This window comes from Schistocerca piceifrons, chromosome 2 (genome assembly GCF_021461385.2).
Source record: "Schistocerca piceifrons isolate TAMUIC-IGC-003096 chromosome 2, iqSchPice1.1, whole genome shotgun sequence".
Lineage (NCBI taxonomy): Eukaryota > Metazoa > Arthropoda > Insecta > Orthoptera > Acrididae > Schistocerca > Schistocerca piceifrons.
Window position 1 is genome coordinate 509,391,049 of NC_060139.1, and position 25,052 is coordinate 509,416,100.

A 25,052-nucleotide genomic window follows, 5' to 3' on the forward strand; every position below is an offset into this window, starting at 1 on the left:
ATTGCTCAACACGTGGGGCGTGAGGTCGCCACAGTACATCGATGTTGTCGCCAGTGGTCGGCGGAAGGTGCACGTGCCCGTCGACCTGGGACCGGACCGCAGCGACGCACGGATGCACGCCAAGACCGTAGGATCCTACGCAGTGCCGTAGGGGACCGCACCGCCACTTCCCAGCAAATTAGGGACACTGTTGCTCCTGGGGTATCGGCGAGGACCATTCGCAACCGTCTCCATGAAGCTGGGATACGACCCCGCACACCGTTAGGCCGTCTTCCGCTCACGCCCCAACATCGTGCAGCCCGCCTCCAGTGGTGTCGCGACAGGCGTGAATGGAGGGACGAATGGAGACGTGTCGTCTTCAGCGATGAGAGTCGCTTCTGCCTTGGTGCCAATGACGGTCGTATGCGTGTTTGGCGCCGTGCAGGTGAGCGCCACAAACAGGACTGCATACGACCGAGGCACACAGGGCCAACACCCGGCAACATGGTGTGGTGAGCGATCTCCTACACTGGCCGTACACCACTGGTGATCTTCGAGGGGACACTGAATAGTGCACGGTACATCCAAACCGTCATCGAACCCATCGTTCTACCATTCCTAGACCGGCAAGGGAACTTGCTGTTCCAACAGGACAATGCACGTCCGCATGTATCCCGTGCCACCCAACGTGCTCTAGAAGGTGTAAGTCAACTACCCTGGCCAGCAAGATCTCCGGATCTGTCCCCCATTGAGCAAGTTTGGGACTGGATGAAGCGTCGTCTCACGCGGTCTGCACGTCCAGCACGAACGCTGGTCCAACTGAGGCGCCAGGTGGAAATGGCATGGCAAGCCGTTCCACAGGACTACATCCAGCATCTCTACGATTGTCTCCATGGGAGAATAGCAGCCTGCATTGCTGCGAAAGGTGGATATACACTGTACTAGTGCCGACATTGTGCATGCTCTGTTGCCTGTGTCTATGTGTCTGTGGTTCTGTCAGTGTGATCATGTGATGTATCTGACCCCAGGAATGTGTCAATAAAGTTTCCCCTTCCTGGGACAATGAATTCACGGTGTTCTTATTTAAATTTCCAGGAGTGTAGATTGTTTATGAATGCCTTTACGTAAAACAAGATGACTCCTAGGCACGGATAGTAAAATTGTACCTCAGCTGAACTTAAACTTCAGATTCAAATATCGCACTTCTACAAAACATTAATCATGACACGGATACAACCAATCCCTTGTCAAGGGTAATTTTAGTAAGACACAATTTTAAAACATTTAATCAAACTTATTTTAGAGAAAAATAGAAAAAAACAACTTCAAACAATAATTTTAGTTTTCTATTCTGCAACCTGCTGGGAACTGTAGAATCAGTACCCTCTACTTCCTCTGACGTAAAATAGCATGATTTACAAATAAAAACATTTTTTCAAAAACCTTTCTCATCAACATTATGGTGTTGCACTATGGCTCCCCTGAGGGAGCGTAGGCCCCAATAACTGCGCCAGACGGCAGCAGCATCTGAGGCAGCATAGGACGCGACACAGACAAAGAAGTTGCATTCCACGACACATGGAAAAACCAGTAAATGTATAGCCATGCGTTGTGACTCTTGCCACAAGTCATCAACTTTTTACTCAACACTAACCTAAGGTAGCAAAGATTGAATCAACCGATCGGAGGAACCAATAGTTTCGGAAAAAGCTATACAGCTTATATTGTGGTTCATATAGACAAATTTTAGACAACGAGGTGACTAATTATGGTGAGTCGGCTTCTACCTTTCCTCTTTACGTAATTACAGTGAAAATGGACAGTTTATTACACTACTGGCCATTAAAATTCCTACACCAAGAAGAAATGCAGATGATAAACGGGTATTCATTGGACATATATATTATACTAGAACTGACATGTGATTACATTTTCACGCAATTAGGATGCATAGATCGTGAGAAATCAGTACCCAGATCAACCACTTCTGGCCGTAATAATGGCCTTGATACGCCTGGGAATTGAGTCAAATAGAGCTTGGATGGCGTGTACAGGTACAGCTGCCCATGCAGCTTCAACACGATACCACAGTTCATCAAGAGTGGTAGGTAGGTAGGTTTGAGGGAAGAGACCAAACAGCGAGGTCATCGGTCTCATCGGGTTAGGGAAGGACGGAGATGGAAGTCGGCCGTGCCCTGTCAAAGGAACCATCCCAGCATTTGCCTGGAGTGATTTAGGGAAATCACGGAAAACCTAAATCAGGATGGCCGGACGCGGGATTGAACCGTCGTCCTCCCGAATGCGAGTCCAGTGTGCTAGCCACTGCACCACCTCGCTCGGTATCAAGAGTGGTGACTGGCGTATTGTGGCGAGGCAGTTGCTCCGCCACCATTGACCAGACGTTTTCAATTGGTGAGAGATCTGGAGAATCTGATGGCCAGGGCAGCAATTGAACATTTTCTGTATCCAGAAAGGCCCGTACAGGACCTGCAACATGCGGCCGTGCATTATCCTGCTGAAATGTAGGGTTTCGCAGGGATCGAATGAAGTGTAGAGCCACGGGTGGTAACACATCTGAAATGTAGCGTCCACTGTTCAAAGTGCCGTCAATGCGAACAAGGGGTGACCGAGACGTGTAACCAATGGCACTCCATACCATCACGCCGGGTGATACGCCAGTATGGCAATGACGAATACACGCTTCCAATGTGCGTCCACCGCGATGCCGCCAAACACGGATTCGACCATCATGATGCTGTAAACAGAATCTGGATTTATCCGAAAAAATGACGTTTTGCCATTCGTGCACCCAGGTTCGTCGTTGAGCACACCATCGAAGGCGCTCCTGTCTGTGATGCAGCGTCAAGGGTAACTGCAGCTATAGTCTTCGAGCTGACAGTCCATGCTGCTGTAAACGTCGTCCAACTGTTCGTGCAGATGGTTGTTTCTTGCAAACGTGCCCATCTGTTGACTCAGGGATCGAGACGTGGCTCACGATCCATTACAGCGATGAGGATAAGATGCCTGTCAACTCGACTGCTGGTGATACGAAGCCGTTGTGATCCAGCACGGCGTTCCGTATTACTCTCCTGAACCCATTGATCCATATTCTGCTAAAAGTCATTTGATCTGGACCAAAGCGAGCAGTAATGTCTCGATACGATAAACCGCAATCGCGATAGGCTACGATCCGGCCTTTATCAAAGTCGGAAACGTGATGGTACGATTTTCTCCTCCTTACACTATGCATCACAACAACGTTTCACCAGGCAACGCCGCTCAACTACTGTTTGTGTATGAGAAATCGGTTGGAAACTTCCCTCATGTCAGTACGTTGTAGGTGTCGCCACCGGCGCCAACCTTGTTCTGAATGCTCTGAAAAGCTAATCATTTGCATATCACAGCATCTTCTTCCTGTCGGTTAAATGTCGAGTCTGTAGCACGTCATCTTCGTGGTGTAGCAATTTTAATGACCAGTAGTGTAGTATTTAATTACACAACTCATGTAATAGAGGCACTGAGCGATGAAGAAGCTTAACTAACCTAACACCGAAGACCAGTAACGTGCAGCAACAGATCTGAAACTTACAAACTTACAGCGTTTATAATGACACCCCCCCTCCCTCCCTCCCAGATTGAATGCAGTTTAAGAATCACTAACAGAACCACACGAGCTCAGCCTTTTTCACTGGCTTCACGTTAAAACATTTTAAATGTTACGCACTTGACACAACCATAGAAAACTCGTTTTAAAGGCACAACAAATTGATTTAAATATACAAAGCAGTATAGAAGGGGCAGATTCGGGCACTGCTGAGCCAGAAAGTCAAGCAGTGTAATCACAATATGACACACTTCCGAACAGAAAAATAACTTGAAGGAGAAACAGCATTGGTCGTATTTTTTGTTTTATTATCCGCAAAAATCGATTGTCGGTCAGTTAGTGACCATCCTCAGTGCTGTAATATACAATTAAAATTGGTAGGCACTAGTATCAACAAGCTTAGTTTATATGATCGCTCTAAGCTTGTTGATACCAGTGCCTACGAATTTTAGTTGTATATTACAGCACTGAGGATGGTCACTAAGTGACCGAAAATCGATTTTGCGGATAATAAAACAAAAAAAAATGCGACCAATGCTGTTTATCCTTCCATTTATATCCATTATCTTGTCGTGGTGCACAGAACACTCCATGGAGTCGCCAATCAAGAAAAATAACTGCTAACAGCTTGATATTTCGGAGCAGAGGACTTAAAACAGCTCACCCGCTGGAAAGGACACCGTCTGTAACAGCACCATGAGAGCTGGAGAGACTTGGTTATCCAGGAGACAGAACACAACCACACTCAGGCCTAACCGCCCACGAACAGCAACGGCTTCCACTGCGGACGCTGGCGATCACAGTTCGACTACGCCAACGCTGCCTCGTCGTGTCGACCCATTCAGTAGTGTCGCCAAACCAAAAGCGGCGCCGCACTGCTCCATGGCTGACTGCTCGCTGCGACCGCCGTAGCCGCACAACGCCCGGTAAACTGGAGCACTGCCTCTTCCAAACGTGCTCGTAACTCAGTGCAATCTCGCTGCAAACCGATCTGTCGGCTTTTTTTTCCCCCTTTATTGTTATTTCAACACTTGTACATCAGGTAGGCTGGCAGCAGCATCCTAGGCTGCTCTTCAGCTTCAGAGTTAACAATGAGAAAACAGAAACAAGACATGTAAGAGATTGAACAAATTGTCGGGCAAAACAACAGTAGACACAGAATACAAAAAAAAACACGAAACCGTTCACACTCGACGAGAAACACACGAAAAACTGTCGGCACGGCTCACAAACACTGACGACTTCGACGGCACAGGTGAACGGAGGAGCGTGACGGCGAACACTAAACACAAACACGATGGCACACACACGAGAAACTGGTGGCGATGAATGTCGGCCCGCGTTAGCCCGCCTTTTATAAACTTCACGTGTTCAATCACGCCACGGCAAAGCGAGCTAAGGCGAAAAGCCGACACACACCTGGCGCCAGAGATAAAGAGAAGGCGCCACGGCTCAGTTGCCAAGGAAACGAGATGTATTAAACGTCTAGAGTCGCGCACCTCACAGAAGTGCACTGCAGCACATAAAGCTCTACGTCTTCAATGAGGTGCTCAACTCAGAAACTGGGCTACAGCAACGGGAGTCATGCAGAGACACGATTTTGACGTTTTCCAATGAAGCAAGGCGTCGAGTGAACCGTTGGTTCAATGTGGTGTTGCAATGTCTGTAGTGTGTAGTTCTGGACCTAGGGTGCTTCTATGATGTTTTAAAGTTGTTTTTAGCGCCATGACTTGGCACCACTTCTTCAGGCTACAGCGAAGTTGGAGTGGGGTATTTATTGTAACTTTCTGTCTGATGAAGGTTTACCTCTTCTTATACCACCCCAGTCCAGTCTTCCGAGATGAAAAAATCCGTGTTCACTGGCCTGCACGCTTTCGTTCCTGGTATGATGAACACTGAGGTATCCTATCGCACCTCGCAAGGTTACCCGACCCTAAACCTACAGAAAAAGCAAGGGGTTGTTTGGAACTGCGAATCCTCGCGATTTGGTACCTCTGCAGGATCTTACCATCCCTGTTCTGAGCTCATAGGCAGCACGCCGCGCCTGGTACACGCGGCGCTCGGGGACCACAGCACAGCTACGACACAGTCCGAAACCGGTCGTGTGAAAATAAAGTAATTTGCAGCTGAAGCGGTATTTTCAATCTCTGCCATCAATAAAAGGTTTCATCTGGAAATGATACACCCAAGAAAAAGCTTGTGGCCTCACTTCCTCGCTGTCATTATGAGGGCTAGAGGCGGTGTTAGTCGAGATTAGCTTGCTGTGGGTGATCAATTTTTGGTCCGATATGCTTAAATGACACACAAGAATTCTGAGATTAGATGGACAGATCACGTAACTAATAACGTGGTATTGAAATATTGGGTAGACAAGAAATTTGTGGTACAACCAGATTAAAGAAAGGGATCGGTTAATTGGACACATTCTGAGACCTCAAACGATCACATGTTTAGTAGTGGACGGAAATGTCAGAAGGGGGGGGGGGGGGAGAGTAAAACTCATAGAGGGTGACAAACAAACAGACGATTACAATAAGCAGTATGCCTAAGTTGGCAGTACTTTCACCGTTGCGATTTACGAGATCGGTGGCAGAAGAAGTGTGAAGCCAGCAATTAGAAAGAGTAGAGCGACTGTACGGAATGAGAAGAGGAAGCGGACAGTTGTGACAGCTTTCCTCGTAAACAGACATTCGCAGCTAGTCTGGCGTGTGTCCCTAAGTTTATGCTCTGAAAGATTTTATATCTGTCGTCGGTATTCTGTTGGGTCTGTAGGATGAAAGAGTGTACATCTGTGGTGTGTGGCTGGCCGGGGTGGCAGAGCGGTTCTAGGCGGTACAGTCTGGAACCGCGCGACCGCTACGGTCACAGGTTCGAATCCTGCCTCGAGCATGTATGTGTTTGATGTCCTTAGGTTACTTAGGTTTAAGTAGTTCTAAGTTCTAGGGGACTGATGACCTCAGAAGTTAAATCTCATAGTGCTCAGAGCTATTTTTTTGTGGTGTGTGAAGGAACCTGGGCTGCGATTGTTCTGCATGCTAAAAGGTACAGCCGTACTTGCTGAGTTCCATTTTGGGTGATAGTGAGCTGTATTGAGTCCCTCGTCAGATTCTGTTCTTGTATTAATGCACAGAATGTTTCCTTCGATGCTGACATTTCTGCTTGCTTTTTTCTGAATCAGGGTTGTACACATGTGATCAACTATTAGTTGATGGGACATGAACTGATATATAAGCTGGGCTGCAGTTGTAGTGGAAGATAGAAGTGTTGAACTACTTGGATGTGATTACTGGCAATCAATTACACTCTGGCTATTAATTATAGTCTGTTGCAGGTTCGATTCCCTTTACATTTATTACTTGAAAGACTCGATGTGCTAAATGCCTACCACTTGTGGTAAGGAGACTGGAGCCGGTTCAGCACGTAGTGAACAAGGGAAGCTAACATTGTTCATGCCTTACATTAACATAAGTGTACTGTATCTATTATCACAGTATTTTCGAATGTTAATTGAACTGTTGAGAGACAGTTTTCCTTACGATTTCTGTAACAGTCTCTAAGCAGCTTCATTCCTTGTGTTTGCGTAATAATATGCCGAAGAAAACCATATGATCAAGAGCTTCCTTTCGTAATTACGGTTGCCTTAACGGAAGTATATTTCATTCAAGGACATTCTGGTTTATACGGCACAGTTGGGTATTACTTGTCAGTTTGTTAATAGCTAAAGTTTAATTATTTCTTCAGATAATAGTTTTTAACTGTTGCTTTGCGGACAAGCCTTTCTTTCTTCTGAAATTGTTTTTTGAATTCACTGTTAGTGTCAAACTTCTTGATGAGAGGTTATTTGGTGAACTGTTTTGTTAAGTGATTTATATACATGAACGCTCAAGTGTTTTAAGTAATTTTGACTTGTTTTTAAATTCGTATTTCTTTGATTTGTGGGTCCTTGTAAGCTGACTTTGGCATGTAGAGGTGGGTTAATGTGAAATTCAATAAAAGTTTCAATAAATGTTTTACGTAAATGTGTGACCCAAACTCAGTCAATCGCTCCACCATCTTAATCCTGATAGCCCAATACTGTGCAACATTATGGTAGTAAAGCGAGTACGATTGATTGAGCGGGAGGGAACATTACTGCGATAGGAAATACACTATGTGATCAAAAGTATCCGGACGTCTGGCTGAAAATGACTTATAAGTTCGTGGCGCCCTCCATCGGTAATGCAGGAATTCAATGTGGTGTCGGCCCACCGTTAGCCTTGATGGCAGCTTCCACTCTATCAGGCATACGTTCAATTATGTGCTGGCTGGGGAATGGCAGTCCATTTTTCACGGAGTGCTGCACTGAGGAGAGGTATCGATGTGGGTCGGTGAGACCTGGCACGATGTCGGCGTTTCAAGACATCCCAAATGTGTTCTCTAGGATTCAGGTCGGGACTCTGTGCAGATCAGCCAGTTACAGGGATGTTATTGTCGTGTAACCACTCCACCACAGGCCGTGCATTATGAACAGTTGCTCGATCGTATTGAAAGATGCAATCGCCATCCCGAATTGCTCTTCAACAGTGGGAGGCAAGAAGGTGCTTAGAACATCAATGCAGGCCTGTGTTGTGACAGTTCAACGCATAACAACAATGGTTGCAAGCCTCCTCCATAAAAAATAGGACCACACCATAATACCATTGCCTCCGAATTTTACTGATAGCACTACTCACGCTCTAAGGCGGTGCAGTCTTGGACCGTGCGGCTTCTCCCGGCAGAGGTTCGAGTTCTCCATCGGGCATGGGTGTGTGTGTTTGTCTTTAGGATAGTTTAGATTAAGTAGTGTGTAAGCTTAGGGACTGATGACCTTAGCAGTTAAGTCCCATAAGATTTCACAAAGAATTGAACAATTGAATTACACACCCTGCCAGATTACGTTCACCGGGCATTCGCCGTACTCCCTCCCTGCCATCGAATCGCCACATTGTGTACCGTGATTCGTCACTCCACACAACGATTTCCACTGTCCAATCGTCCAATGTTTACGCTCCTTGCGCCAAGCGAGGCATCGTTTGTCATTTACCGGCGTGATGTGTGGCCTATGAGCAGCCGCTCAACCATGAAATCCAAATTTTCTCACCTTCCACATCTGTAATAGACTTGCAGTGAATCCTGATGCAGTTTTGAATTTCTGTGTGATGGTCTGGATAGATGTCTGCCTAATACACATTACTACTCTCTTCAATTGTCGGCGGTCTCAGTCAGTCGACAGACGAGGTCGGCCTGTAAGCTTTTGTGCTGTACGTGTCCCTTTACGTTTCCACTTCACTATCACATCGGAGACAGTGGAACTAGGGATGTTTAGGAGCGTGGAAATCTGGCGTACAGACGTATGACACAAGTGACATCCAATCACCTGACCACGTTCGAAGTCCGTGAGTTCCGCGGAGTGGCCCATTGTGCTCTCTCACGATGTCTACTGAGGTCGCTGATATGGAGTACCTGGCAGTAGGTGGCAGCACAATGCACCTAATATGAAGAGCATAAGTTTCTGAGGGTGTCCGGATACTTTTGATTACATAATGTAAGTTCTGATTACCACATTTATGTTACTGTATTACTATATTATTACTAATTTTCAGAATGTCTCCAGGTGTGGAGGATCCGACTTGCCTGCAACAAGAAGGATTTGGGTTGGAATAATTATTCGAAAATGAAAAGGCTTGTACAGGTTAGAGTAGCATGGAGAGCTACATCAACCAGTCTTCGGTCTGAAGACCACGAGCAACAAGACGCTTAGATGCATGTAGTGTGTTACTGAGGAAACGATTAGGGCTGCAATCAGATTGTGCCCACAATTGGCTACAATATGATTTAGTTACTTATTTACGCTGCCTGACAAGAAAAATGAAGCACCCAGAAGACGTGGTCGATTAACTTCATCCACCATCGACGAGTATGTGAATGATTACAGCTGGCCGGCCGAAGTGGCCGTGCGGTTAAAGGCGCTGCAGTCTGGAACCGCAAGACCGCTACGGTCGCAGGTTCGAATCCTGCCTCGGGCATGGATGTTTGTGATGTCCTTAGGTTAGTTAGGTTTAACTAGTTCTAAGTTCTAGGGGACTAATGACCTCAGCAGTTGAGTCCCATAGTGCTCAGAGCCATTTGAACCATTTTTTTGATTACAGCTGCAGTTCTTTGTGACGAGTAGAACGGACACAAGGGTGCGTTAGAGGTGTTCATGTTTAGTATTGTTACAGTTACCGGACATGATAGAAAATACAGGGAGCATCGGATGTTGAGTGACCACTGTGAATAATCCGAAGGTGCAGGAACTCTTGTGAGACTTGTAAGCACTCGTTGTTGGTTTCTATCCGCCCGAATGGTCGAATCGTGAATGATTCAGGTCTGTGTGGCATTCTGATGTGACAGTGGCCGGATGTTGGACTGAATGGGAACACGAGGAGAAGCACACTCGTCTTCTATGCTCCCGTCGACCATCTTTGACCACCGCAAAGGAGGATCGCAGTAAGGTTCACCAGATACCCTATCACGTCTGTCCTTGCCATACGAGAATGAGTGATGGATCCTGTGCCACATTCTGTGTCATGAATGAGATTTTCGCTCTGCAGCGGAGTGTGCGGAGATATGAAATTTCCTGGCAGATTAAAACCGTGTGCGTGACCGAAACTCGAACTCGGACCTTTGCCTTTCGCGGGCAAGTGCTCTACCATCTGAGCTATCCAAGCACGAGTCACGATCCCTCCTCACAGCTTTACTTCCACCAGTACTTCGTCTCCTACCTTCCAAACTTGACAGAAGCTCTCCTGTGAAACTTGCAGAATTAGCACCCCTGGAAAAACGGATATTGCGGAGAAATGGCTTTGCCAAAGCATGGTGGATGTTTCCAGGATGTTTCGCAGGACAGCTTCTGCCAAGTCTGAAAGGTAGGAGACGAGGTACCGGCTGAAGTAAAGCTGTGAGGACGAGTCGTGAGTCGTGCTTGGATAGTTCAGACCGCAGCCTCAGCGTGTTCGGTCAGAGGTATAGCTGCCCTCTGCAACAAATAACTGAGTGAATGGATGAATGGTGAACTTCAAAAACCGTCATGGAACGTCCGCCCCGAACAAATACGACCAATAACGAAGAAACTGGGATTTTAAAAAAAGTAGTAGAGCACTTTTCTGCGAAAGGCAAATGTCCCGAGCTCGAGTCGCGGTCCGGCACACAGTTGTAATTTGCCAGGAAGTTTCATTTTGTGTTACCCTGCATCACAGTCCGCATTATAGCAGTAGCCGAACTAAGGAATTGCCGACGCAAGAGTAGGCTGTCGTTAACACCACAGTGTAAAAGACTGCGCTTTTAATGGTACCTACTACTGAGGAATGGAATGTAGTCGAATTAAGTGGAATGATGCTGAGGGAATTAGATTAGGAAATGATACACTTAAAGTAGTAAAGGAGTTTTGCTATTTGGGGAGCAAAATAACTGATGATGGTCGAAGTAGAGAGGATATAGAATGTAGACTGGCAATGACAAGGAAAGCGTTTCTGAAGAAGAAAATTTGTTGACATGGAGTATTGATTTAAGTGTCAGGAAGTCGTTTCTGATAGTATTTGTATGGAGTGTAGCCATGTATGGAAGTGAAACATGGACGAAAAATATTTTAGTCAGGAAGAGAATAGAAGGATTCGAAATGTGGTGCTACAGAAGAATGCTGAAGATTAGATGGGTAGATCACATAACTAATGAGGAGGTATTGAACAGAATTGGGGAGATTAGGAGTCTGTGGCTCAACTTGACTAGAAGAAGGGATCGGTTGGTAGGACATATGCAGAGGCATCAAGAGATTTAGTACTGGAGGGCAGCGTGGAGGGTACAAATCGTAGAGGGAGACCAAGAGATAAATACACTAAGCAGATTCAGAAGGATGTAGGCTGTAGTAGGTACTGGGAGATGAAGAAACTTGCACAGGATGGAGTAGCGTGGAGAGCTGCATCAAACCAGTCTCAGGACTGAAGACCCCAACAAGAACAACTACTGATGAATGGCGTCACATTGTATTCAGCAATGAGTCCGTTTCTGTACTATCCAGGATAACCATCGTCGGCGACTAAGGCGACTAAGGCGTCGACTGAGGACGAGGTACTAGTCTTTCATTGTCTTGAGAGGTACAGCGGTGTTAGCCCTAGGGTCATGTTGTGGTGAGTCAGTGTCTGTGACTTCAGGTCGTGGCGTCCTCAAGTGTTACTTCTCATGCAACAGTATCGTGGTACGATTTCTCAACGGAGCAATGCCCGTCCACATGTGGCACGTATCGCTGTCCACCTGATGTTGAAGTGGCCAGAAAGATACCAGGACAGGTGTGGAATCAGTTTGGACATCACCTGTCCTGTGCCAGTATCCAGGATATCAGGATCAGTCAAATAACAGTTGTGGTCCACCTTGCGAGACTTAACGACACCGTTCGTAACCAAATCAGCGCATGCATCCAAGCCAGGGGGGGTCGACTCCTTGACAAGTTCTTGTACACTTCGTTCGCCTATTAATCACCAAAATAGCATCAGGTATCACATTAAGCTGTGAAGCTTCGTTTTGTTTCCTCCTCTCCTTCCGGGCACTCCATTCGTTTCGTCAGGAAATTTGCTTGTTAATTATGAACTTCCATGGGACCATGCTTGCCAGAGGTACTTAGTCATGGAACGAGTCAGTATACAGTTTGCAGGCTGCTGAGTAGAACATTTGTGAGCAAGGATGTAAAGTACCAACAAAACACGAAAAAATAGTGAGTATAAGAGCAAACAACATATTACGGACAAAATAGTTCGCCTACTGCGAGGAACCCTTGTACAGAACAATTGTGCCTTACGGCAACGTTTCACCTTCGATTTGAATTCTTGTGGTTTATCACTCATTTCTTTCAGTCCATCTGTAAGCCTACTGAAAATGAAACGTGCGGATTAGTGCACATCTTTCTGTAGAATATTTGAGTAAGTGCAATCCAAGTGTGTTTCGTTTCCCCGTCTAGTGTACACTGAATTGAAGTTGCAGATTGTTCTGAATGAGTCAGTATTATCAATAGCAAACTTCGTAGTACAGGGACGGCAAAGTTAGAATTCCGGCAACACGAAGTTCACGAACTGACCACGTAGATCAATTGGGCTGCCCGTTTCAGCGCTATAAATGTTCGTGGAAAGTGGTCAGAGTTGCCCCAAAATGTAACACCATATGACAAGTAAATATAATAAAGAAATTTCCAGAATGAGATTTTCACTCTGCAGTAGAGTGTGCGCTGATATGAAACTTCCTGGCAGATTAAAACTGTGTGCCGGCCCGAGACTCGAAAATAAAATAAAGAAGGCTTCGTGTTTCACTGTCAGAGTCAATGAGGATCTTTCCACTAGTAAAAGATAGCAGCATTTTGTTTCTGCACAAGATTTTGAGCGCCATACTTACACGAAAGCCCTCAGTCCTAAGAATTGAAAATGATCGAATTCATTGACTGACTAGCTACGGAAAATAAAATTTCGCTTTTACAGGAGTTGCTTGTCAGAAGCTGTAGGCATTGCGCATTGATACAGATAAGCATTAATCTGTTCTCTGAAAGTCGTCTGCAAATGGTGCTGACTGCCATATTACTATGTCTATTTATACTACCACGTCTACAGCTTTGCTTCCGCAGTTTTTCCTGGAAGTACTAGGCTGTATAGTCTCATATTTTCTGATTCACAGTAAGGACCATCCCTGGTCACTACTTTCTCCCATCTTTCGGGCAGAATACGAATCCCATGGCGAAGGTACTGGGCGTCTTTTGAGGGGATCATTGAATCGATCCAATTTTGAACTTCTTTGTAGGACCAGAAGTGTTAGTCAGCTATTCTGCGTGCCAGTGATCGTAAAGCTCGTAGTAAATTGAGCAATGTCTGGAGAATACGGTGGGTGGGCGAAATGGGGTCGAGCTGCAAAATCACCGTTTCGTGTCAGTCGCTGTATTGTGGCCATTGCACGATTCAAACGAGTCAGCTTTTTCGCTAACGATCTCCTCGGATTGTTAACGTAAGTTTCAATAGCTTCGAAAATCCGTCCCTCTTCCACTGCAATGCTGGTGTTCGGCGTCAAAAGTCACCGTTCTTAAAGCGTTTAAACGATTCTCTGCACGTTTTTTCACTAGCCGGTGCCTGACTATCGTCCTTACGCAGCACTTTATGAGCTGCAACTGCAGATTCTGTATACTACAGCAGAAAATCAGAACATCCCGCAAATAACGAGAATAGGGCTCGTGTGTTGACACATTCAATGGAAAATAACTTTATGATGTAATCACGATTCGATTACTATTTTGAATGTCGTTATATTTACAGATGCCTACTCTTACTGTGTAGCACTTACGACCTACCACATGTACGATCACTTTTCGTTACTGCCATCTGTCGCAAAACGGCGGAGGCTAAGTTGTAGACTTAATATGTTCCATGTCTTCCACAATAACACTTCTGTCATCAGCAACGAGAACAAATTTTGCGTCACCTGTCATGTTTGGTGACAGATCATTTATATATACCGAGCAAAAGCAACGGACCCAGAGCAGAATGCTGTAGCACCCCGCCAGCTCCACCTTGCACGACAATAGTAGGATTCTAACTTTTTCCCCGTTTGTTGAGAATGGAGGACAAACTTTTGCTTCCTGCGTTAGAGATAATATGAAGTGACTCTTTGTAACATTACTTATGTCTTGACCACACTGTAAGCGTACTGTCTTATCGCTGGCTTGGTTGTGGAATATTTTTGCGGGCAACGCGTTTGCAGAGTCGAGCACGGGACACGGAACAGGTATGTTGTGTTGTGGGTAGCTCTGCATGTGAGAGGCATTGTTAGTATGGAAGTTGAAGTGTTGCTACAAGTGTTATTACAGTAAAGTGATGAAATATGGAAGTGATTCAGAGGAAAGTGCGTCAAGAAGTAATTAAAAAATGAGCAGTACCGTCGATAACGTATTTGTGTATCCTCTCGTTGCGTGTCGTACCGTACAGTATTAATCATCCGCGCCGTGTTCGGTCTCTCTGAATAACTAATGTGAATCAGAGAAAATTAGTTACCAGAAAAAAGTGCAAACAAGTGCCAGTCTTGTAGCGAGCGTGAGAACGAGCGTTCGACCATCGCGTTTCCGCATTATCAACAATCAGCCGCGCCGCGACGGTTAGCGCATGCTCGTACAAGTGAGAACGAAGAACTGAAAAAGTAACTTTACCAACAGTGTTATAACATTACTAATGTCAAGGAGGACTGGTATCAAAAGAAATCTGTGTATGCGTGGCGAGTGTAAGAACTTTCGTTCGATTATTCGGCTTTCGCATCATCAACTATCATCCGCGCCGTGTTCGCTACGCGTACGCTCGTCCAAGTGATATTGTGGAAGATAATCATCAAGATTGTTAATTGGGATAAACATTTACGACTTAGAGTGTAAACAGTGCAACTTGTGATTTCTTATCGTTTCAGAGTATAGTAGTTCATACCAGACGTAGGATAGTGTTGTGTTTTAACGTTGAGTGGCTCCCATAACCCGCTTGCATATTTAGATAGATAATTTCAGACAAGCCAGTAGAAATGTGGAGCAGAACAGTACGACCGCCGCAGGATTATCAGGTACATGGTGTGGACAGGGCGCACGGTCAAGAAAAGCAGAAACGACAACTAGTTTAAGGTAGCCCACCCATTGTTCATTAGTACTCCCGGGGGTGTAGCAACACTTATTTTCGAACAATCTTACACGTTTCGACTTCCGCCGTTTTCAAAGACAGTATTACGCCAGTCATTGACTTGATACAAGTATTTAATGACTTTTTATGACTGACATAATACTACCTTTGGAAATGACGGAAGTCGAAAGGCGTAAGGTTGTTGGAAAATAAAAGTGTGGTCAGGACATTAAAAAAAGCATCGAAATGGCCGCGTGGTCTCACAAGATTTCTATGCAAATTGAACCACTGTTGAGGTTTTCCCCTAATCCCATAGCGCAAAAGTATTGTATGGCCCATAGAATCAAATACTGTGCTAAAGCAGTTATACTCCCACAGCCTAATTAGTGTTTGCTGTGGAGTGAGGACGTAAGACAGAGGACGAAGGGTTTCTCCTGCGGTGGGCGCGTCTTAAGCTACTGTGCGGACGAAGCAGGGTTTGCGGGGACCGGGAAGGGTGGCGGGGGTGGCGGCGGTCGGTCAGCGGTGCTTGATGAAGCGGGGGTGAGGGCGCGCCGGCCGATGGCGCCATAAATAACGCCGTAATTATAGCGGCGTGGGCCCCCGCCGAGAATGCGTAATGGCGCTCTTATTATGCGCATAACAGCGGGCGCGAATCTCCGCCGCCGACGTCACCGATAAATCGCCGCCGGATCGCCGCATCCGGGCCGCCATAAGTCTGCCCCGCCTGATTAACGCCGTGCGACGCCGCTTCTTGGGGCCGACTCCTGGGTTTACAGCACGCTTCCTGCACATTAATCTGTGGCACCCTGCTGGAATAACAGGCTACTGCGTATTCTCCGGATGATCTGTGATTAATTCCTCTGTTTTTCCGATCAAATACTGAATGGACCGAGAAGTCTGACCAATATCGGAAAACACTAACAAATTTTTGCAGGTGACATGGATGTTGGTAGCACTGTTGTTGTTATGGTTATATTTACGCTCTCAAGCATCTGCAGCGCACACTTTAACCTGTCATTGCCTCAATACTAGCTTCATCAGCTAACCTGTGCAAGCGTCTTCAGCTCTGCATAACTAATGCAACCTAAATCGATCTGAATCTGCTTTCGCCTGCCAAGTCTTGGTCTACTTCCAGAGTTTTTAGCCTCCATACTTCCCTTCATAATCAAACGTACTATCTCCTGAAGGCTCAGGATGCGCCCCATAACCAGTTTCTTCCTTTACTTACATTTCCTTTCTTCCTAGTTCTTCCCATATTAGTTATTCTATCTGTTCAGCTGTTCTTCAGCATTCTTGACTATCGCTTTGTTTCACAAAGTTCTGCTCTCTTTTTGTGTGAACTGTTTGCCGTTCACATTTCATTTCTATACAGTGGTGTAATCCAGAAAATTACCTTCAGAAAAAACTCAATTTCTGAACTTTTGAAAATCTTTCTTCTTTCTCGTGGCCTTCATCCGGTATCTTCATGGGGTCTCAATGATGCTACCTCTTTCCCCGGGTTGGAATTTTCATACCCTCACTGTCTACGTCTAGTGTTAGCCCATGTGAAAGTGTGTGAACATTGATATCCCATGTGAAAGTGTGTGAACATTCTCGAAATATTTGCGAAACGTGAGTACCGTCAAGGTATTTATGAGGGTGAGCTGAAAAGTAATGCCTCCGAATTTTTTATACGCGAACTCTGAAGCTTTTTAACTACTCAAAAGCTACTAAAATTGCACATTTTTATCCGTCATGTTTACATATTTGCAACCATCTACCGCTAGAGGACTACGAGTTCTAGCAACGTGGGAGGGTGTAACGCAAATAAGACGGTGCGTGACGAACAGCGTGTTGTAATCGAGTTTCGAATTCGAAGAGTTCGACTACACGTGGAGAATCTTATCCATCGGTACGAAAATGCTGGACCACACACGAGCGCTGCGATATCTGCAACAGTTCAACGTCTCGGATTCATCGATCAACCTCCAAACAGTCCTAATTTGGTCCCATGCGCTTTTTACTTGTTTCCGAAACTTAAAGAGCACCCTCGAGGACTTTCTTTTGATAGTGATGAAGCGGTGCAATCAGAGGTTGGGTTGTGAACTCCGTCAACAAAGTTGGACATTCTGTTGTGACAGTATCAAGAAACTGGTCTCTTGTTGGGTGAAATGTGTTTGTCGCCAGGTTAGACAGAAAACTAAAGATGTAGAATGTTAGTAATGTTTGTTTTATTTAAAAAGCTTTAATAAGATTTTGCACATAAGAAAGTCGAAGAAATTACTTTTCAGCACACCTTAGTACAATGTCGAATGTGGAAACCATCTAAAACCTACACACAGAATTATCAACGCAACCGTCTTCGTCGCTAATAGAACGGACGGACTCTACATGGGGGTGGCGCGTCTCCCCGAATCCCGGAAGCGACGTTGTAACGCTGGCAGCTATTTGTGTGGGTCCTTAAGTTTGAAACTGATGTTACAAATTCATTATATTACAGCAAGTTTCGGGGTACTTCTGCTGGCGATAAAGCGTGTAATATAAACAATTCTATGACGATATATTTTTCAGTTTAACGAATAACACATTGTACGTTTAGTTTAAAAGCTGCGTAAACATAGCTTTGCCGAGAATGAAGTCTGTAACCTGAATTCATCACTGCGCAACTTATGAACTATAGGCTCAATGGTTTAATTACTACCTCGTAAAAATGTTAGGTAATTAATTTTGTTGTTTGATTCCTGATATTCAAAAACGGTTCAAATGGCTCTGAGCACTATGGGACTCAACTGCTGTGGTCATAAGTCCCCTAGAACTTAGAACTACTTAAACCTAACTAACCTAAGGACATCACACACATCCATGGCCGAGGCAGGATTCGAACCTGCGACGCCGGGTGGAGTGGCCGTGCGGTTCTAGGCGCTGCAGTCTGGAGCCGAGCGACCGCTACGGTCGCAGGTTCGAATCCTGCCTCGGGCATGGATATGTCTGAGGTCCTTAGGTTAGTTAGGTTTAATTAGTTCTAAGTTCTAGGCGACTGATGACCTCAGAAGTTAAGTCGCATAGTGCTCAGAGCCATTTGAACCATTTTTTGAACCTGCGACCGTAGTGGTCGTGCTGTTCCAGACTGTAGCGCCTATAACCGCTCGGCCACTCCGGCCGGCTCCTGATATTCGTCTGCACTTCTGCTACGCTTTTTAAATATCTTCTGTGCTGTACTGCAGCGCGCTACTAGAAGAGCCACGACAAAAATATTTGAAGGGGGAGGAAGGAAGGTTAGCGTTTAACGTCCAGTCGACGTCGAGGTCGTTAGAGACTGATGTTCAAGACAGGGGAGGAGGGACGGACAGGTTCGTGAACACAAGAGAAAATTTTGAAAAACTAATGTTTTCTGAATAGTGTAGGTCAAAGATGAGGAGTTGGGAGCCCATGTAATGCTTACCATCTTTTTTTTGACGGACCTTTTGGAAACTATTTCAAGTATGTTCCACAGCTTTTGGTCTTACACTTTTATCTGAACTGTATTTTGTGTTGCAAGTGGGATAAAGCATGTTTATTATTTATTTACGGCACAGGTACGCATATCTTGAAATGAAAACAAGATAAAAGCTCCATTTTTTCCTGGAAGTTCTTTACACAGTAATGTTTAACTACACTTTCAGAAAGATGTTGCTGTCCTATATTATGGTTCAAAATTTTTTTAATAATGATTATCAGGAATTTCAGTAATAAATAATAGGTTTTTAAGGAACTCTTTAATTTTGAAATTTAAGTCGTAAGAATAGTCTGTTCTTTATTTTAGTGTGTTTCAAGAGAGTATACAAAATTTCAGTCTGCTGTCTTTACTAGTTTTTAAACAATGTGTAGCATAACACTCAAAAGGTGATTGTCTGGGAATTTCAAGTTAAATTTAAAACTTGTTTTTCTACCTACCCCCCCCCCCCCCCCCCATAACACTAATCCATACCAGGTCTATATTTATCTGCTTTCTGACGTTGTTCCCCTCCACTTTTCTTTTTCAGACTTCTCATTATTATTCTTGCTTCTTGGGTGGCTTCCAACACTGATTCATCTGCTTCCATGAGCCTATTACTGCCAATGGTAATTAAAGGTCTTTTCGTATTTAGCCCACCAGGTAATCCCATTAGTTCAATAACCTTAAACCTTGACAGTGGACCATCACTGAAACACAGCAGAGCATCCAGCAGACCTATTTTCAAAGTATTTAGTCCTACCAGAAGAGTTTTTGGTATCCATTCCGATACAAACTACCACGTAGTTACTTCTCTAACAATGTTGTTTCACTAAGAATTAGGAGATTAAAAAGTCGTAAAAGACAAACGAGTGAAAAGAAAATTTTGGTTTTAACAAAGCTGTCTGCATGACGTAGGGACGTCGTCACATGCGCAGACTCTTTTAAATTCATCTAATTTTCGGGCTTTCGTCGGTACAGTTTCTTCGAAGGAAGCTGAGCCGTGTGCGGCTCGCATTCTTGCCGTACATATCTTGGCGCCTTGTAATAGCGGTAGTGGCGTCTCGTTCCCCTCTTGTGTTAATGGCGCTACTGAGTTTGCTTAGTTGCCGCTAATGCCCCAGTTACCCGCCCTGGAGGTTGGCGTATTTAGCGTCAGTGTACTTCTCCTCATCTTGCCGATGCTCTCCGGCATGGCGTGTAATTTGACAGCTTCCTTGATTGGGGTATCGATAGTTGTTTTCCTTGTCTACCTGGCTTATAGTGGTTCCTTCTGCCTTTTGGTGTTTTGAACACCGGTTTCTGGAGACGCAGTGTTGTATGTTACTTCGATCTCACCTGAAATATTCCATCGTTGTACTGATTATCCGGCGTTAGGTGGATTTGCTAAGAAGGTTGGTCGGCGTTTAAACCGTCTCTAGTCTGAGTTGCCCCGATTAGGTGAACATTACTCTTGGCTGCCTGTCTCACTGCTTACAATGCTGTAGTCACGTTCCTCAGGTCGATCCAGGGACCACTGTCTGTGGATCACTCTTTCTTGCTTGGTCAAGTTGTCACAATTGTTCAAAATTTATCCAAATATTATAACGTGTAATTGCCTTCCTCACTTGTAATTCAGACCTTCGCCCGTTAATTTTTGTAACACTGCTTCTGGCTTTCAGCCGACAACTGATTTTCAACTCTGTCTTAATAAGGCCTTCTGCTGTCACTATAGCCTGTTACAGTCTGTTAAGATTGTTTTACAGGTTTTAGTATTTTTAACTTATTGTCGCCTTCTTTACTTGTAGTTCACGCCTTCAGCCGTTGAGTATTCTGAAATTGCTCGTGGCCTTCAACCGCCAAATAATTTTTAATCCTTTCTTAGTCAGGCCTTCAGCCGATAATTGTTTGTCACATTGCATGTGGCCTACAGCCAACAAATAATTTTCAGTTCTGTCTTAGTAAGGCCTTCAGCCACCACTATAGCTTGTTACAGTTTATTAAGATTGTTAAAAAAAAGGTTTCAATATTTTTAACGTGTAACTGTCCACGTTATTTGTAATTCAGTCCTTCAGCTACGTGTATTCCGAAATTGCTTGTGGCCTTCAGCCGACAGATAATTTTGAATTCTTTCTTGATCAGGGCTTCAGCCGTTAATTGTTTGTAACATTGCTTGTGGCTTTCAGCTGACAGATAATATTGAATTCTTTCTTAATCACGCCTTCAACCGTCAGTGTAGTAAAATCTTTTAAAATGGTTGTTGAAAGTTATTTGTTCAAATAAAGTGTATGTGTTTACTGTAGCCAACGGTAGCTGATTACGACCCACCCACAATCGTTGCCTTATCCTGCCTCTCACTGACTACCAGATTACAGAAACTTTTTCTTGTTCAAGAAATTGTAGAAGTGCATCGATTAACTGGAGTGTCACGCAAGTATTGGGAAAAATTACAGGACAATTCTGACGTCATCCTGATTAGCCTGACACAGTTGCAACATTTCTACTGCTGTCGCAAACGATTTAAAGCACTCCGTCTTCAGGCCACGTGTGGCCTACCGGGACCATCCGATCGCCGTGTCATCCTCAGTGGAGGATGCGGATAGGAGGGGCGTGGAGTCAGCACACCACTCTCCCGGTCGTTATGATGGTATTCTTGACCGAAGCCGCTACTATTCGGTCGAGTAGCTCCTCAATAGGCATCACGAATCTGAGTGCACCCCGAAAAAAGGCAACAGCCCAGGGCGGCCCAGATGGTGACCCATCCAAGTGCCGACCACGTCCGACAGCTCTTAACTTCGGTGATCTCACGGGAACCGGTGCAACCACTGCTGCAAGGCCGTTCCCCCGTAAACGATTTGCTGCACGATATTTCGGTTTGCCAGTGCACTAACACATTTTGATCGGTTGCTCTAGAAGCCTGCTGCAGTGCTGTGGTATGGTTTTTTTAGTGTGAACCAGGACTGCAGAATGAATCTGTATAGAAACTGAAATATATGTAAAAAGGTAGGAGACGAATTACTGATGGAAGTAAAGCAGTGAGGAGAGGTCGTCAGTAGTGCTTGGGTAGTTCAGTCGATAGATCACTCGCCCGCGAAAGGCAACGGTTCCAGTTTCGATTCTTGGTCTGGAACACAGTTTTTAACTGCCAGGGTGTTTCGTAGGGTCCCACAATCTGCTGCGGAGCGAAGGTTTCATTCTAGAAATATATGTTTCTAGATTTTTCCTAGGTTATAAGTAAATCCTGTGGACCATAGCGCACATATGAAAAGCTAAATTTCATTCATATCAACACAGATAAATTGGTGCTTCACTCTTGTACACAAGGAGGTGCGCATACAAGGTGACTGTAGAAGGTAGTAGGTGGCTTAGAAGGTAGTTGGGTATGTAACACACAACTGTCGTGTACTGGTTTGTGGCTGCTTGCTCTTTCGCCCTGCAGCCTTGTCTGCTGCTGCAGCTTCCGGAGCGAGCACCAGCCCTGCCCGCGGCCAGCAGAGTTTACTGAACGCCGTACGGAGCAGGTGGGCGGCGAGGCGGAATCCGGCCAAACTTGGCCCCTTTTGTGTTGCCGGATTCTCAGAGCAATTAGTAGCGAGTGAGGCCGCAGGCCGCCAGCTCTTCCCCTGTTTCTGAACATCTTCTGTCTTACTGCAGGCAGTCTGCAAACTATTTTCCCGGAGGAGCACAAACATCCGATATCCACCCACCCCCCCCCCCCCCCCGCCCCACCCTCACAGTTCGGTCCTCGCGGCGGCCGCCGCCCACCTCCGCCATAGCCATTTCCTTCGTCCGGAAATTAAGGCAGCACCGGTGGAACTGGCGCCGTTAGAGCGCCAGTGCGCAGGCTGAGTTGCACACAGAAGGGAGCTGCCAATTGGGACGGACTATTTACCGCCGGCTGATACCACGTAATTAAAACGTACTGCGCAAAGGGTGTCGTAGCGTCTTCCTGTTAAACACTACCTACAGAAGGGCAGTAACAGTTCTGGCTAAAAGTTTAAAATATCTGTCAAAAAGGCAGCAGACTAACAAAATTCCTTTCTTTTATCTCACTGAAAAAAATATACACTGACTGAAAAAATCAGAACATCATGAAGGAGTTATGCGACATGAACGAAAATCGTTATGCGTGTTTCTACGTTTCAAAGATGATGTCTATTACAATATCACTCCAGTCGGAAAACAGTTGCTATAAATTCACGCCGTAACACTCGTGAGCGGGCCAGGACTTGGTGAGTGAAGACTGCCGTTAAGGCGACAAATATCATGTAATAGGACCACGAGAAGCTGCAGGTTCCTTCTGTGATACTGCAGAAAACTCTGCAGGAATGTAGCCATTGTACAAGATCGCTGATAGTGGTGATCACGAGAATGTACATTCAGAAGAAGAAGGTCGCGTGACACTACCGACAGGGAAGACTGTCGTAAACGGCGTATGACTCTGGCCCATCGTACTGCATCTGCAGCAGAAATTTGAGCACCACGGTAACACAACAATCTTTTACAAATCGCTTACTTCAGGGACAGCTCCGAGCAAGACTCCCTGTAGTGTACATTACACTGACTCCAAATCACCGCCATTTATGACTTCAGTGGTATCAAGCAAGAGCAGGACAGGGTGGATGTCTGATGTCTTTTATGATGAAAGCTGATACTGCTGTAAGTAGGCTGTTTAGGTTTTTATGTTGGTAACGCCACGTAGAGCTCTGTATGAAAATCACTCACTGTGCTGTGTGAAGTCTATGGCTGGTTTGCATTGTTGCAATATTTGCTATTATAGTGTTGGGCAGTTGGATGTGAATAGCGCATAGCGTTGCGCAGTTGGAGGTGAGTCGCCAGCAGTGGTGGATGTGTGGAGAGAGATGGCAGAATTTTGAGAGCAGACGATCTGGACGTGTGTCCATCAGAGACAGTAAATTTGTAATACTGGATATCATGAACTGATATATATATATATATATATATATATATATATATATATATATATTGAACATTATTAAGGTAAATACATTGTTCATTCTCTATCAAAATCTTTCATTTGCTAACTATGCCTATCAGTAGTTAGTGCCTTCAGTAGTTAGAATATTTTATTCAACTGGCAGTATTGGTCCACGCTGTATTGCAGTAGTTTGAGTAACGAAGATTTTTGTGAGGTAAGTCATCATGAAAGGTATAGGTTATTGTTAGTCAGGGCCATTCTTTTGTAGGGATTATTGAAAGTCAGATTGCGTTGCGCTAAGGATACTGTGTGTCAGTTTAGTGATGATCAGAATAAGTAAAGAGCGAAATGTCTGAGTACGTTCAGTTCTGCTCAGCTGTTTGCAAATCAAATAACGTAAGGGGTTCACCAGCACAGTAATTCAATAATTTTTCTAAGGGGACGTTTCATATGTCGACCCTTAGCCGAGGCTGCCTCACTGGAATCTTCTGATTTTGTCTTGTAGTTTGTGTAATTAGTGTAGCTATTGATTATTAGTAGCGCGTAATTGTAGGGAGAACCTCCTTTGTAGTTGTAGTTTTTCATTGTTATACAGTAAAACAGTTGTGGCATGCATGTCGATCTGCACCAAGTATTTCGCAGCTGCGATTGCAATTAATTAGATATCATTTTCAGTGCTATGTTAATGTGTTTTCTTATTTTGCTCTTCAGATTGTGCTTTTCTGTGTTATTGTGTGAAATATTGTGAAAATAATGGCGTGTGAAAAACGTAATACTAGGCTCCAAAGTAAACCGAGAAATGACAGTGAAGACGAGAGTAGTGTGTTAGCTCCACCATGTAATGAATTAACTAATGTTCAACATAGTAATGTGGTAATTGTGCACAAGGGAATGGATCAGGCAATAAATAATCGTGTAGACAGTGAAACAGCTGGTGAAGAGAGTAGTATTGTCGATCGGTCGGTCAGCATCAGCTCGCCACAGGGATCCGAAATGACAGGACACAATTTTGCAAATACCGTAGATTAAGGTTTTGCGTCATTACCCGTTTCTCAACTAAGACAAATTTTCTGCTTTTCAAAATGCGAATGTTTCCGGCGCAAATGCACTGCCGAAAAGTACAGAGGAACATGTTTCAGACACCAGTGCATTGTTATTACAATTAATGCAACAAATGGGACAACAGCTTCAAATGTTAGACACAATGGAACAAAATCAGAGACAATCACAGAAACAATTAGACACGATGGAACAAAATCAGGGACAAACACAGCAACAGCTTCAAAAGTTAGACTCAATGGAACAAACGCTTGAACAAACATGTGAAAGTTTAACTGTTGAGTTACTTAAAATCGAATCGAAATGTCAAAAAGTCTGTAATGACATAAAAAACACAAATTTGTGAGCATTTCCAATCTA